Raw genomic sequence first — 13,302 nt, 5'->3', positions numbered from 1 at the left:
AGTTTATAGCAGAATTAACAACTGAAAAATAGCATAAATTGCGCTAGAGCCCACTTCAGAAAAATGTGGCCCAAATGTTTCTGTGCTGTTTGTTTTTCACAACTGTGTCACTCTCCATTGTTTTGTGACCTGAAAAATACATATTAAAACAAAGAAGAAGATGAAAAAACTGCCTTAACAAGCTCTTATCAAATAGAAAAAATGGCGACAGACAATGGGGTCAGCACCAGGTCACAAAATGTAGATATTAAAACACAGTTTGTATTTCTTATACAGTTGAATAGTTTGTCATTTAATGGCCCTAGAGTGGTGACTCTATATCTACACTCACTGTTTCCTAAGTATGTTAAATAAAAGTGGAAGCACAGGTTCAGGTGATGAGCTCATTTAAAGAAGCTGTGAACAGACGACGCTGCAATTAAACTCAACACTGCAGATTATTTTGAATGCACCTCCAGATCCTTGTTATTCAAAACAAAATCATTTCACTTGAGAAAGACATCACCTCTCTCTTGTGAGCATTGTCTGGCACCAGAGAGATTATAGTGTGTAATTGTTCTCAGTAGTAAATACGTTGCAGAAAGGATCCAGGAAATAAAAGAATAAAGTAACTGGAGTGGTGTGCAAGTAAAATGAGTAGTTCACCGACATTTTTCAAGAAACAGGGCTGATGTAACAAAGAACCAAAATACTCAAAACAATTTAAAATGAATTGAAAAGAGTAAAATTCAAAGATCTGCTCGACTTCAAACTGCAAAAACAAATCAACAACGACTGAACTGTATCCAACACAAAGCTCAAGAGTTTTTAATCTCTTCTTACAGCCTCTCGAGCATGACTTGTCTAAGTTCGATTTCTTTCACCACAGTTCTGAGATCCTCTAGTTTTTCTCATTTATATCAATCCATCATGTCTGAAACAAATATTTATTTCCCTTCAGTCTCAGTTGTCATGTTCCTGATTCGGTTGTAATTCTGCATCCAATCAAAGAAGATGAAGTTGTCACTGCATATTGTTCCGAATCCGATTTTTTTAATTCCTGAACCAACGGGGGGGAATCAATTTGAAGCTTACCCTGTTCATACAAACAACATTCCAATATGATACGTGTCAAAAAGCACAGGTCAACAAACAAACAGAGATAAGTGAATAACATGAATATAAAGAGTAAGGAGGTCAAATAAATAGCAATAAAAAGACAATTATAAGAGAATAAATAGACATCTGTCAATCATGTAAAAAGCATAAAAGATGTTTTCATAATTCAAAGGTTAGAATTTCATGTCATTGCAAACTGGAATCCACTCTTAAACATGAAGTTTTTTTATAGATATAGATATATATATACTGTATATTGTATGCTGTTTTCTGCACCTGTAAAACCAGGTTTGGTGGACATGTGGGATATATCTGCCATAAGGGTTTTTAACAGACTTGCATGTTGATATTATGAATGCATTTTGAATCGAAGTGGCATCGGGTCAAATGGAGACAAACTAAAAAGTGTTAATGGAAAGACAAAGTGTCAGTGGGCAGAAAAACTGTTCCTGATTGAGCTTGATTTCTTATCATTACTTCAGTGAACTTCACTCGGTTATTGTACAACTCATAGGACAAGTTTTAACCCTAACCCATGAGCGAAATACCCTTAGTTTTAACATGTTCGGTTTCTTTCACCCATAGACGTCAGTGTAACATTGTCCTTCTACCATGAAAGACTTGATACGTGAGCTCCCCTGTGCATTTAGCACCACCGCTGCATCATCTTGGTTTAAAGGAAAGGAAAAGCTGCCGGCTCCCAACACCTCATTAAAACTGTGGACATGAAAGATTTTTTGTGTTCACAGCCTTCAATTTGCCACAGTGTCATACTTGATACTTCCACTAGATGGCATTAAAGGAAGAAATATTCAAAATCATTGGCATATTGGCTTTGATTTACTGCATTTTAAATACTTTCTGCACCAATGACTCACAGTGCTCAGAGGCATTATGTAACTTGGGATATCTGTCCGTCCCAATCTTGTGAACACGATATATCAAGACCTCTTTCAGGGAATTAAGTTTGTTACAAAGGTCAATTGGCACAAGATGGATGTGACCTTACAAATGCATTTGTTCCTTGTGACCACACCCACTTGTGATCCAATGGGCAGTGGGGTATAAATAACCACTAGATGGTAGTGCAAGCATGATTATCACTTATGAATAAATTCCAACTTTTCAGTAGCCTACCCAAGTATCTGATGTCAAATAGTTGGATAACCTGGTTGTAGAGAAATGTTTTGAACATTAAACTTTTTTTTTTAAATCTGTATTTATCCAAGAAAAAGACTGAACACATGGTTGTGTGACGTTTTGACCTATATCTCCTGGTTGCATTTAGCTTTTGTGTATTAGGATTTAATAAGTGTGTATAAGTTCACAGAAGTTTTGGAATTCACATGTTAAGTAAGGTTGTACTATTTAGTGGCATCCTCTTCCTCCTTCTTTGAAGTAACACAAGTTCTGGCAAAGCTCTCGTAGCATCGATGTGTCACCAACTGTTCTTTAGCTCTGCCAGTTTTAAATTCTCTGAGGTTTTCGTTAGATAAACCTGTCACCATGTGCTTGTGTTACTAGGGATAACATTTATCACTGTCAGTTCTGAGCCAACGCCTTGTGGGCCTGCCGCCAGGAGGAAATATTTATGGAGCATATGCCCATCCTTCATAGTGATGAAGTAGGTGAACCATCCTCTGTGTAATAAGTAAACCATCTTGTACCCCCACTCTGTTTGAAAGGAAAAGTATGACTCCAGTCCCCAATTCCACTGCCTGTGATGGGTATTTATTTCACCGCAGCCTCATACAATGCATCATTCTCTGTCTGCCTGCTGGTTTTATTTCTGGCTTCACTGAGCTCTTAGTTCTTTGTTGTCAAATTACAGGGAAACGGGAGGTGAAACTTAGCAGGCATGGAAAGTCCCTAAAATCGAACCCACTTATCAACAACCGATCAGTGGAAAGTACCATCGGGTGTAATCAATCAATCAATCAATCAAATTTGATTTGTATAGCCCATACTCACAAATCACAACTTGTCTCATAGGGCTTTAACATGGTGTGACATCCTCTGTCCTTAACCCTCAACAAGAGTAAGAGTAAAAGCTACTAAAAACCATTTTAACAGGGTAAAAAGAACGTGGAAATCTCAGAGAGACACATGTGAGGATCCGTCTCCCAGGACGGACAGAAGTGCAATAGATGTAAGTATACTATATATCAATCAGTCCTGCTGTCTTGCAATCATAGTCTATGGTCAGCAGCCAGCAAGATCATGATCCACCATCAAGATCAGCGCCAGTGTAGCGATGCTAATACTGGAGCAATGTGGTTTCTTTGCTTGGTTCTTGTCAGGACACGTACTGCGGGATTTTGGACAAAATGCAGAGTCTTTTACGAATGATTTACAGTAATCCAGTCTGGATGTAACAAAGGGGTGGACTAGTTTTTCTGCATCTTTCTGGAGAAGGACACACCGACTCCACATTAACTTTAGTGACCTCCGACATGTGAAGCTGGGAGTCGTTGCTGCCGACTAGAATTATGATTTTACTGTATTTACGTTTAGTTTTAGCCAGCAGCTTCAGTTTGGATTCAATGTCGCCGGCTCTGGCACCTGGGATACAGCTGACTATGGTCGCTGGGGTCGCTAACCTCACGTTTCTCAGAACCGAGTCGCCAATTCCCAGAGTTTGTTTCTCAACGGGTGCGTCGCTGAGTGGAGAGAATCTATTTGAAACGTGTGCTGGTGGCTCTTTAATCGTGGGCTTTTTAACAAGTCGAGGGACTGCTAGCTGAGGCTAAGCTACGTGCTAAGCTATGGGGCTCCGCGGGGGCTAGCGGGGGCTGGCAAACTACAGCTAACGGAGGTTCTATGCTGGAGAGCCGAGGTTCTAAGTCGCTGAGCCTCTCGACTCCATCGCTACCAACACACTACATTCATTACATGTACCACTACTGTTAAGGGAGGCAGAGGTGTAAGTAATGACCATTACATGAAAATAACCTACTGGGTTTATATAAGGGAACTACTGAATTTATACAAGCTGCAAGAAATGAAACAGAATCAGATTTAGGCGATGAGACAAGTCTTTCACACAGACTGTGGTTTGACTAATTATAGAAAAACCCTGTGAGAATCATAAAGGTGCTTTCTGGTGTGTTTGAATGGGCGTCATGTGTCTACAGTTTTATTTCTTCTGTAAATATCTCGGTGCTGGGCAAGTAAGTCAGTTTTTGTTTAGTAAATGAGATCCATATCTTGAAATTCTGTGTACAGGATGTTTAATTTTGGGGTCTGTTGTCCTCATCCTATGTGGTTTGGTGACCTAGATGAGTACTGACACAGGAAACATTAAAAAGGTGTGATGGCAGGAAATGTTTGCATATATGATTATTTGAATTTTTGCACGTTTTGCTGAGGTGGCTCGGACTAGCCTTGCTCTCCAATGAACCATTCTCTCATTTCGAAAGATGTGCTTGTTTTCTATATGACTCTGGGCTCAAAGTGCAATGTAGTTCTACCACAGATTTCATGGAACGATCACAACAGTCTGTGACACATCAACACTTATGTATAATTATTTGTTGGATGCGGTCTCATGCGTTTTCGTCTTGAAAGATCCGCGCTGTCAATGGCTAGCCAACCACACCCATAACGAAGTGTTATGAAGCTGAATGTAGTGCAAAGGTGGCGAAGCAGAGACAGGGATCCAACTGATCAGCTGTTAAAGATTATCACACTTACTTTGGACATTTAGTTCAAGGTTTTTTCAGTGTAGCATGTCAGATAGTGAGCAGGCAAAGCGAAAATAGGTTAACCTACCTGTGGCTGCGAGGCGATATTACATTATTGCCCCTTATTTATTGCTGGACTTCTTTTTAAATACTGTCTTTTTTGATTTTCACATCTTCTAGTAACTTTTTGGTTTTGTTTTCATTTGTTTTTAGGTAAGATGTTTGAAGTAATATATTTATAGCTCATTTCTTAAGTATATAATTTTTTTCTACAACATATATTAAAATACTAAGTCCTTGATAATAACAATCATAAAAATGCTTGTGTTACTAGGGATAACATTTAAAAAGTAAAATATGGACATTTATTCATTTCGATTTACAAAGTACAACTTTCCCACAGTGCTGGTTTTCAGGCAGTTTCTTTATTTTGCAAACAAACGCGCAATAAAGTCCCAAGTCAACAAAATGTGAGGGGGCGGGGGGGGGGGGGGGGGGTTCATTGCATTTTGCTGCCCTTTATATTTTGATTCGCACACCAAACCCGCGGATCATTTCCTGACTCAGTCACATGGTACGGCCGGCTCGCAAGGCTTCGAACGTCATCAACACAAGCATCGATACACGCTTCACATAATCTTCCTGGATGACTCGACACACGCTTTGAAGCCTCGACCTGGAAGGACACATCACTAGGTTTTCTCTCACAGTCCAAAGACATGCAGATTGGTGTAAGGTTGATAAGAGACTAAATATACAAGACTTTCCTACGGGATTAATAAAGTCTTATCTTAAATTTACCATATGTGTGAATCCGAGTGTTGATGGTTGAATGTCTCTGTATTATCGACCCTGCGATATGCTGGCGACCTATCAGGGTTGGCTTCAGCTCCCCCCGCGGCCCTCAAATGATAACCAGTATAGATAATGGATGGATGGATTTGTAGACATTCACACCACAGCAAAACAGCTCATCTGACATTTCTATTTATGAAAAGTCTAACAGCTAGAAGTGCCCGGGTCATGTGCACTACTGTTTCACATGTGATAAACTTGATTCTTGATGTGAAGCAGATGTTTTGAAAGAAACCTGTTACACTTAGATTTTTGAGATAATGAATATTTCACATGCTTTCATTGATATCCCACGTTTCTTTTTCCTGCTTCGTGTCACTTCTGTTGTCACGCACACCGGTTCCAGTTGTTCCAGTTTTGGATCAGCAGGAAACAAACTGTTTTTACTGTGAAGTCACAAACATGTTTTTTGGTCAGTTCTGAGCCAAAGCCTTGTGAGGCCTGCCGCCAGGAGGAAATATTTGAGGAGCCTATGCCCATCCTTCATAGTGATGAAGTAAGTGAACCATCCTTTGTGTAATCAGTAAACCATCTTTTACCCCCACTGAGCTCTTTGTTCTTTGTTTTCAAATTACAGGGAAACAGGAAGTGAAACTTACCAGGCCTAGAAAGTCCCTAAAATCGAACCCACTTATCAACAACAGCTCAGGGGAAAATACCAACGGGTGTAATCAATCAATCAATCAATCACACTTTATTTGTATAGCCCATACTCACAAAAAACAATTTGTCTCATAGGGCTTTAACATGGTGTGACTTCCTCTGTCCTTAACCCTCAGCAAGAGTAAGAGTAAAAACTGCTAAAAAACATTTTAACGGGGTAAAAAGAACGTGGAAACCTGTGACACATGTGAGGGATCCCTCTGCCATGACGGACACAAGTGAGGCAGAGGTGTAAGTAATGACCATTACATAAAAATAAACTGCTGGGTTTATAAAAGGGAACTACTGGATTTATACAGGCTGCAAGAAAGGAAACAGAATCAAATTTAGGCGATGAGATAAAACTTTCACACAGACTGTGGTTTGACTAATTATAGAAAAACCCTGTGAGAATCATAAAGGTGCTTTCTGGTGTGTTTGAATGGGCGTCATGTGTCTACAGTTTTATTTCTTCTGTAAATATCTCAGTGCTGGGCAAGTAAGTGCGTTTTTGTTTAGTAAATGAGATCCATATCTTGAAATTCTGTGTACAGGATGTTTTATTTTGGGGTCTGTTGTCGTCATCCTATGTGGTTCGGTGACCTCGATGAGTACTGACACAGGAAACATTAAAAAGGTGTGATGGCAGGAAATGTTTGCACATGAGATTATTTAAATTTTTGCACGTTTTGCTGAGGTGGCTCGGACTAGCCTCGCTCGCCAACAAACCATTCTCTCATTTCGAAAGATGTGCTTGTTTTCTATATAACTCTGGGCTCAAAGTGCAATGTAGTTTTACCACAGATTTCATGGAACGATCACAACAGTCTGTGACACATCAACACTTATTTAAAAAAAACTGTGTGTCTGAGGTGAACATTAGTTTCCTCATTAGCAGGTGATTTGATGTTTTGGTTTCAATGCATGTGTGGAAATCACATGTTTTATGAAAATCATGATCCATTCTCCCCAAGGTTGTTTCCATTGCACCTTGTTGCATTTTATTATTGTCTAAAAAAGTCTAAAAAAAAGGTAAGTCTAAAACCTACTGTGATATTTTAACTTTTTTAGATTTCCAAGCAAAATATTGTTTGATGCACAACTTGAAAACACATAAGACCAGATGGAAGGAAACATACTTTCTGACTCATAAACATGATGCCAGCATTATGTTATACAAAGTTATGAAATCATTATATTTGATATACAATGAGCAAGAAAAAGATATCATCACTTAAAAGCCATAACAACAAATACAAATAATAAGAATCAATTAAAAGGAGACAGCATTGCACCAGAGCAAAAAATAATAATTAGCAATATGTAAGTATAAAAAGATGACATCACATGTCAAAATGTGATTTAAAAGAAGTTACTGAATCTGGGGATAAAGAAAAACAAGTGATTAGTCTTTAAATTTAACAGACATGATTCTTTTCCAATCATTAATATTTTAATAAAAAAGGGTTAATAAAAAAAAATGAAACCATTTTACTGGAAGTCGAAGCAACTGAGGCTGAAATATTATGACTTTTAGTCTCTAGTATGGGGCAAACCGTTAAAACACAAGATCTTACATTTCCCATAATGCTCAATAGTGTGTTCCATTAGACTCTCCTTTTCATCCCTTTGTTTAAAAGTCCATACCTTCAGTTTGCATGACGTCTCAGGCTACATCCACACAACAGTTATACAAAATGCATCACTGTGACTACTTTACTCTACACCCAATTTTTTGCTCACCTAAATGGTGAAGTTTGGAAATACCCGGCCCCTATTTTATTTTGAAAAATGTTGTAGTTTGTACGACAAAAACGCAGACATTTGAAGACAATGACCCAGTCATCAACATTCACTTCCTGATTGGTTCTTATCAGTCCTGACTCAACTACCGGCAGTGAAGGCAAAGCGTTGTAAACACTTATTGTCAGAATATAGTTCCACCTTGTCGTCGTTCTGAAAAACACATCTTACAGCTTTGAGGTGTTTTTCTTTTTATATAAAAGACAGGACGTACTTTGGTCTGCTCCTTCCTGAGTTGTTTGATGACTGTCAGGTCCTCTCAGTCTTTTGCTCTTTCCTCACCCAGCTGTCCCATCACCGCAGATGTTTTGGCTATACAGGCCTTGATAGCTTGGTCTCTGCTCAGATGGGCCTCCATCACCTGTGTGACTCACAAGGACAAAAGATGCCTTGTGGAGAAAACTCTAGAAGAGACTGTTGTGCAATAATGGTTAGGAATGATACCAAAAGCTGGTGTGCCTTTAGGCGTTCAATAAATTTGGATATCAAAAATAGAAAAATAAAACATTAGTATATAAAATATTAATATTAAATCATAACTTTAGTTTGAATAAGTTCTCGCGGGGCACCACCCTTCATAGAAGGGAAAAGATAGCCAATTTATTGATTAAGATCAGTCTCATTTAGATCTAGTTCAATTAGAAATCTTAATATTTACTATTAAAGACTATATAATGAACAGTTAAGGTTTATAGAGTTCTTGACAGTGTAGAGGTTGGCAAACTTCACTTATGCAACATTAATGACAGGACAAGGTTAAAAGAAAGCATTTATTATAAACATAATAAGTATAAAACACCAATTACTAAACAATATACTAACTAATAAAGATGTGTGTGTGAGTGGGTGTGTGTGTGTGTGTGTGTGTGAGGGTCTCTCTGGTGGCTAACAAAGAGAGTCACACCTTCCTGTGATCTTTTAAGATCTCTAAGCTAGCAGGCCCCCCCCCCTCCTTCCGGTCGGGGGACGTAGCTAAGTAGGTGAAGAGATATGCGGGGTCTGTGAGAATGCTAATCAGAAAATGGCAGGGTCTTTGTAGAGCCCAACTCACATTAACCTTGATTTAACTTGTAACACAATATCACCACATATATCAAACTTATAAACACCACACAGAATCAATTAAACAGTCTTGCTTAGCCTAGTAAAATTATTAAGCCCAGATAATGTTACCAGTCCAAGGACAGGGAGAAAGTTGCTGTGCAGTTCGGTTAGCAGTTCAGGCTTTTGAAGTCTCTGGTTCGTGTGGTCTCTGCTTCCGCGGTTCTGTTGAGCTGTGCAGTTCAGTGGCTTATTGAATCGGTAGTTCTTACCTGCAGGACACCGAGTCGCTGCAAGGAGTTTAGAAGAAGCTTGGGATGCGTGGAGGTTTTCTTGAGAAGATGAGCTGGAAGCTCAACCTTTGACCTCCGGTTGTTGGATAGAGAAGATTTGAGCTGGAGGAATCTGGTTCCTCAACTCGCCGATGCAGGAGGAAAGGCCGGCGGCCTGTTGTCCTCAGTGGTGGTCGGTGGAGAAGAGAGCTGCTGGAGCAGCCTTCGGCCCTCCGAGGGATTGGAGAAAGAGCATGACTCTGGGGGAGCCTTGATCTTTTATAGACCCGGTTGCCCCTTGGTCATGGGACCAGACTGACCAATTGGAGTTGACCCTGGTAGATATTCGCACCTATGTGCGAAGATGCTGAAACAAAGGGGACATGTTGCCTCCTGGGAGTTTGAGTTATTTGACCTTCTCAGGACAAAGAGAACACGTTGCACTCTGGGAGATTGAGTATTCTCCAGCCCATGCGGCTTGTCAGGACAAAGGACATGTGCTTTCAGGTTTTTACTTCGAATACAGGCCTGAAAGAGAGACCTGCCTTTTTGCATAAAAACCATGTCCCAACAAGACACTTTGGAGGTTTATATCTCAGTCTCGGTCGTCACACTCACACATTCATACAGTTGTTTGCATGTTTGTGTGGCATCAACTTTGCCTGAGAAGGAAACTGTGGGAACGGTGGTGTTCAGTCCCTGGACGATGTGGTCATCCATGGTGCGCATCACCTTCAGCACCTCCTGAAAAACCCACAGTGGGACACAGAGACAGCCAGCAGCTTCAGGTCAACTCCAAACCATCCAAAACTGTTTACATGTTTATCATTCAAACTGTATTTGTGGTGTGGCTCTGTTCTGGTGCACACATGCAGAGCCGGAGGCAGGGAGAGCACACCTCCATCTCCACCTCCACCTCCACCTCCACACCCTTCCGTGACAGAACACCTGAGGACAATGGGAGGATTTTCTCATGGTTGAACACCGTTTGTCCAATGAACACATGCGGGTGAATCAGAGGTGTTGCTTATCTTGATTCCCATGGAACTGATAAGAAATGATTTACTAATCAAATATAATCATGTAGTATCTCCTAATAATGACTTGTTACAAACCAATAATGAGTTTATTTCTTAAATAAATAATTGCTAGTTCAAAACTATTACTAAAAACAATGACTTTGTATATTAAAATAATGACAAAATAAGTTATGATCATTATATCATCATTATATTTTATACACAATGTGCAATAAGAATATATAATCACGTAAAAGCCATAACAAAAAATACAAATAAGAAGAATCAATAAAAGGGAGACAACGTTGCACAAGAGCAAATAAAAATAATTAAACATCATCAAGATTAAAGTTTTTAGCAGCATTGATGAGGGTTAGCTTTTTGAAGGATAACTGAAGGTCAGATACTTGAAGGTCAAGTATCTGAGGAGAAGTACTATACAGTATGTCAAGCAGTCCTGCTGTAATCATAGTCTATGGTCAGCTGCCAGCAAGATCATGATCCAGCATCAAGATCAGATGCGCTAAGTCCACAGTCATTGTCCACTGCCGCCAATTAGGATCCATCATCAGCTGCCGCCTCGGTCGTGCTCCACCACCGTTATCAGATGCCAACGTGACAAAGGATCCACCATTCTTATTACGATCAGCCAGGACGATACAGAATCCGCCTCACTGGATCCACCATTGCGATCTCTGGTACGCGATCAACAGATCGTAGTCCATGATGATGTGGCCACAGCTGCGGCCCTGGATCTGCGGGCGATAAGGCACAGGGACTCCGGGGAAGGGGTCAAGTCAGAAACATGTACTGATGAGATATGAATTACTTTGATGTGATAAGGATGGAGAAGAGGAAGGAGAAGCAGGAAAGAGAAGCTCCGTGTGTCCTGTGTCAGAAATTCACTTTGCACCCTGGCGTCATCAGGTGTTTTTGCCTTGTAATCAGTGATACAATGATACAGGCCGAACTTGAGGGTACACTGAGGCTCAAGGTAAATCTGACTGGCTACTGATTTGTATGGCAGTGCGCCGCACCAATGATTACGACGTCGATCGTTTTTCGCTCGCCGCAAACATATCGCACCAGGGAACACACTGAAATGATTTTAACGATAAACAAATTTTCCCATTCACATGATTAAATGTCCCCTCTGCCCATCCACTACAAGCACACAAGCACATAATAGTGATATTAATAATAATAAAAATCTGTATTTATAGAGCATTTTTCTGACCCATGTGGTACAGCCGGCTCGCGAGGCTTCGAACGTCATCAACACAAGCATCGATAGGCGCTTCACAAAAATCTTCCTGATGACTCGACACACGCTTTGAAGCCTAGAAGTGTTGATGGTTCAATGTCTCTGTATTATCGACCCTGCGATATCCTGGCGACCTATCGGGGTTGGCTTCAGCTCCCCCCACAGACCTCAAATGATAACCAGTATAGATAATGGATGGATGGATTTGTAGACATTCACACCACAGCAAAAAAAGCTCATATTACATAACATTTGTGTTTCTACTTATGAAAAGTCTAACAGCAAGAAGTGCCTGGGTCATGTGCACTACTGTTTCACATGTGATAAACTTGATTCTTGATGTGAAGTAGAAGTTTTCAAAGTAACCTGTTACACTTAGATTTTTGAGATAATGAATATTTGACATGCTTTCATTGATTTCCCACGTTTCTGTTTCCTGCTTCCTGGCCTGCTGCCAGGAGGAAATATTTGAGGAGCCTATGCCCCTCCTTCATAGTGATGAAGTAAGTGAACCATCCTTTGTGTAATCAGTAAACCATCTTTTACCCCCACTGAGCTCTTTGTTCTTTGTTTTCAAATTACAGGGAAGCAGGAAGTGAAACTTACCAGGCCTGGAACGTCCCTAAAATCGAACCCACTTATCAACAACAGCTCAGTGGAAAGTACCATCGGGTGTAAGCAATCAATCAATCACACTTTGTTTGTATAGCCCATACTCACAAATAACAATTTGTCTCATAGGGCTTTAACATGGTGTGACTTCCTCTGTCCTTAACCCTCAGCAAGAGTAAGAGTAAAAACTGCTAAAAAACATTTTAACAGGGTAAAAAGAATGTGGAAACCGCAGAGTGACACATGTGAGGATCCCTCTGCCATGACGGACACAAGTGCAATAGATGTCAACTATACTATATATCAAGCAGTCCTGCTGTCCTGCAATCATAGTCTATGGTCAGCTGCCAGCAAGATCATGATCAAGCATCAAGATCAGATGCATTATAGTCCACAGTCATTGTCCACTGCCGCCAGTGAGGATCCATTATCAGCTGCCACCTCATTCGTGCTCCACCACCGTTATCAGATGCCAACCTGATAAAGGATCCTCCATTATTATTACGATCAGCCAGCACGATATAGAATCCGCCACACTGGATCCACCATCATCAGGTGTTTTTGCCTTGTAATCAGTGATACAGGCCGAACTTGAGGCTACCCTGAGGCTCAAGGTAAATCTGACCGGTTACTGGTTTGTATGGCAGTACTATGAAAGCCATGTGGCCCACTCAGTATATCAGACATCAATACCTCTATGCCTTTTTCAACTAAACGCTTCCAATTTTAGAACATAGGTTAAGTTACACTCTGCCGCACTTATTAATGCATACCGACAGTTGATGTTATCGACCTTCTAGACCTATAGCAGCATACCTAAGAGCAGGTCTAAGACAAGCCTGTACCAGCTCTAACTATAAGCTTAATCAAAAAGGAAGGTTTTAAGCCTACTCTTAAACGTGCAGATGGTGTCTGCTTCCCAAACTGAAAGGGAAATATGATTCCAGAGGAGAGGGGCTTGAAGGCTGAAAGCTCTGGCTCCTACTCTACTTTTAGAGACTTTAGGGACGACA

General features: G+C 40.3%; 1 protein-coding gene across 1 annotated transcript in view; it reads left to right on the top strand.

Annotated features, from left to right (window-relative positions):
- LOC133011050 (NAD-dependent protein deacylase sirtuin-5, mitochondrial-like) overlaps nt 1–13,302 on the top strand; it is a 231,594-nt gene that overhangs the window by 53,607 nt on the left and 164,685 nt on the right. The window lies entirely within an intron of this gene.

This window comes from Limanda limanda, chromosome 9 (genome assembly GCF_963576545.1).
Source record: "Limanda limanda chromosome 9, fLimLim1.1, whole genome shotgun sequence".
NCBI classification, from domain to species: domain Eukaryota; kingdom Metazoa; phylum Chordata; class Actinopteri; order Pleuronectiformes; family Pleuronectidae; genus Limanda; species Limanda limanda.
The sequence above is the reverse complement of the archived record's forward strand: the minus strand, read 5'-3'. Positions and strand labels throughout refer to the sequence as shown.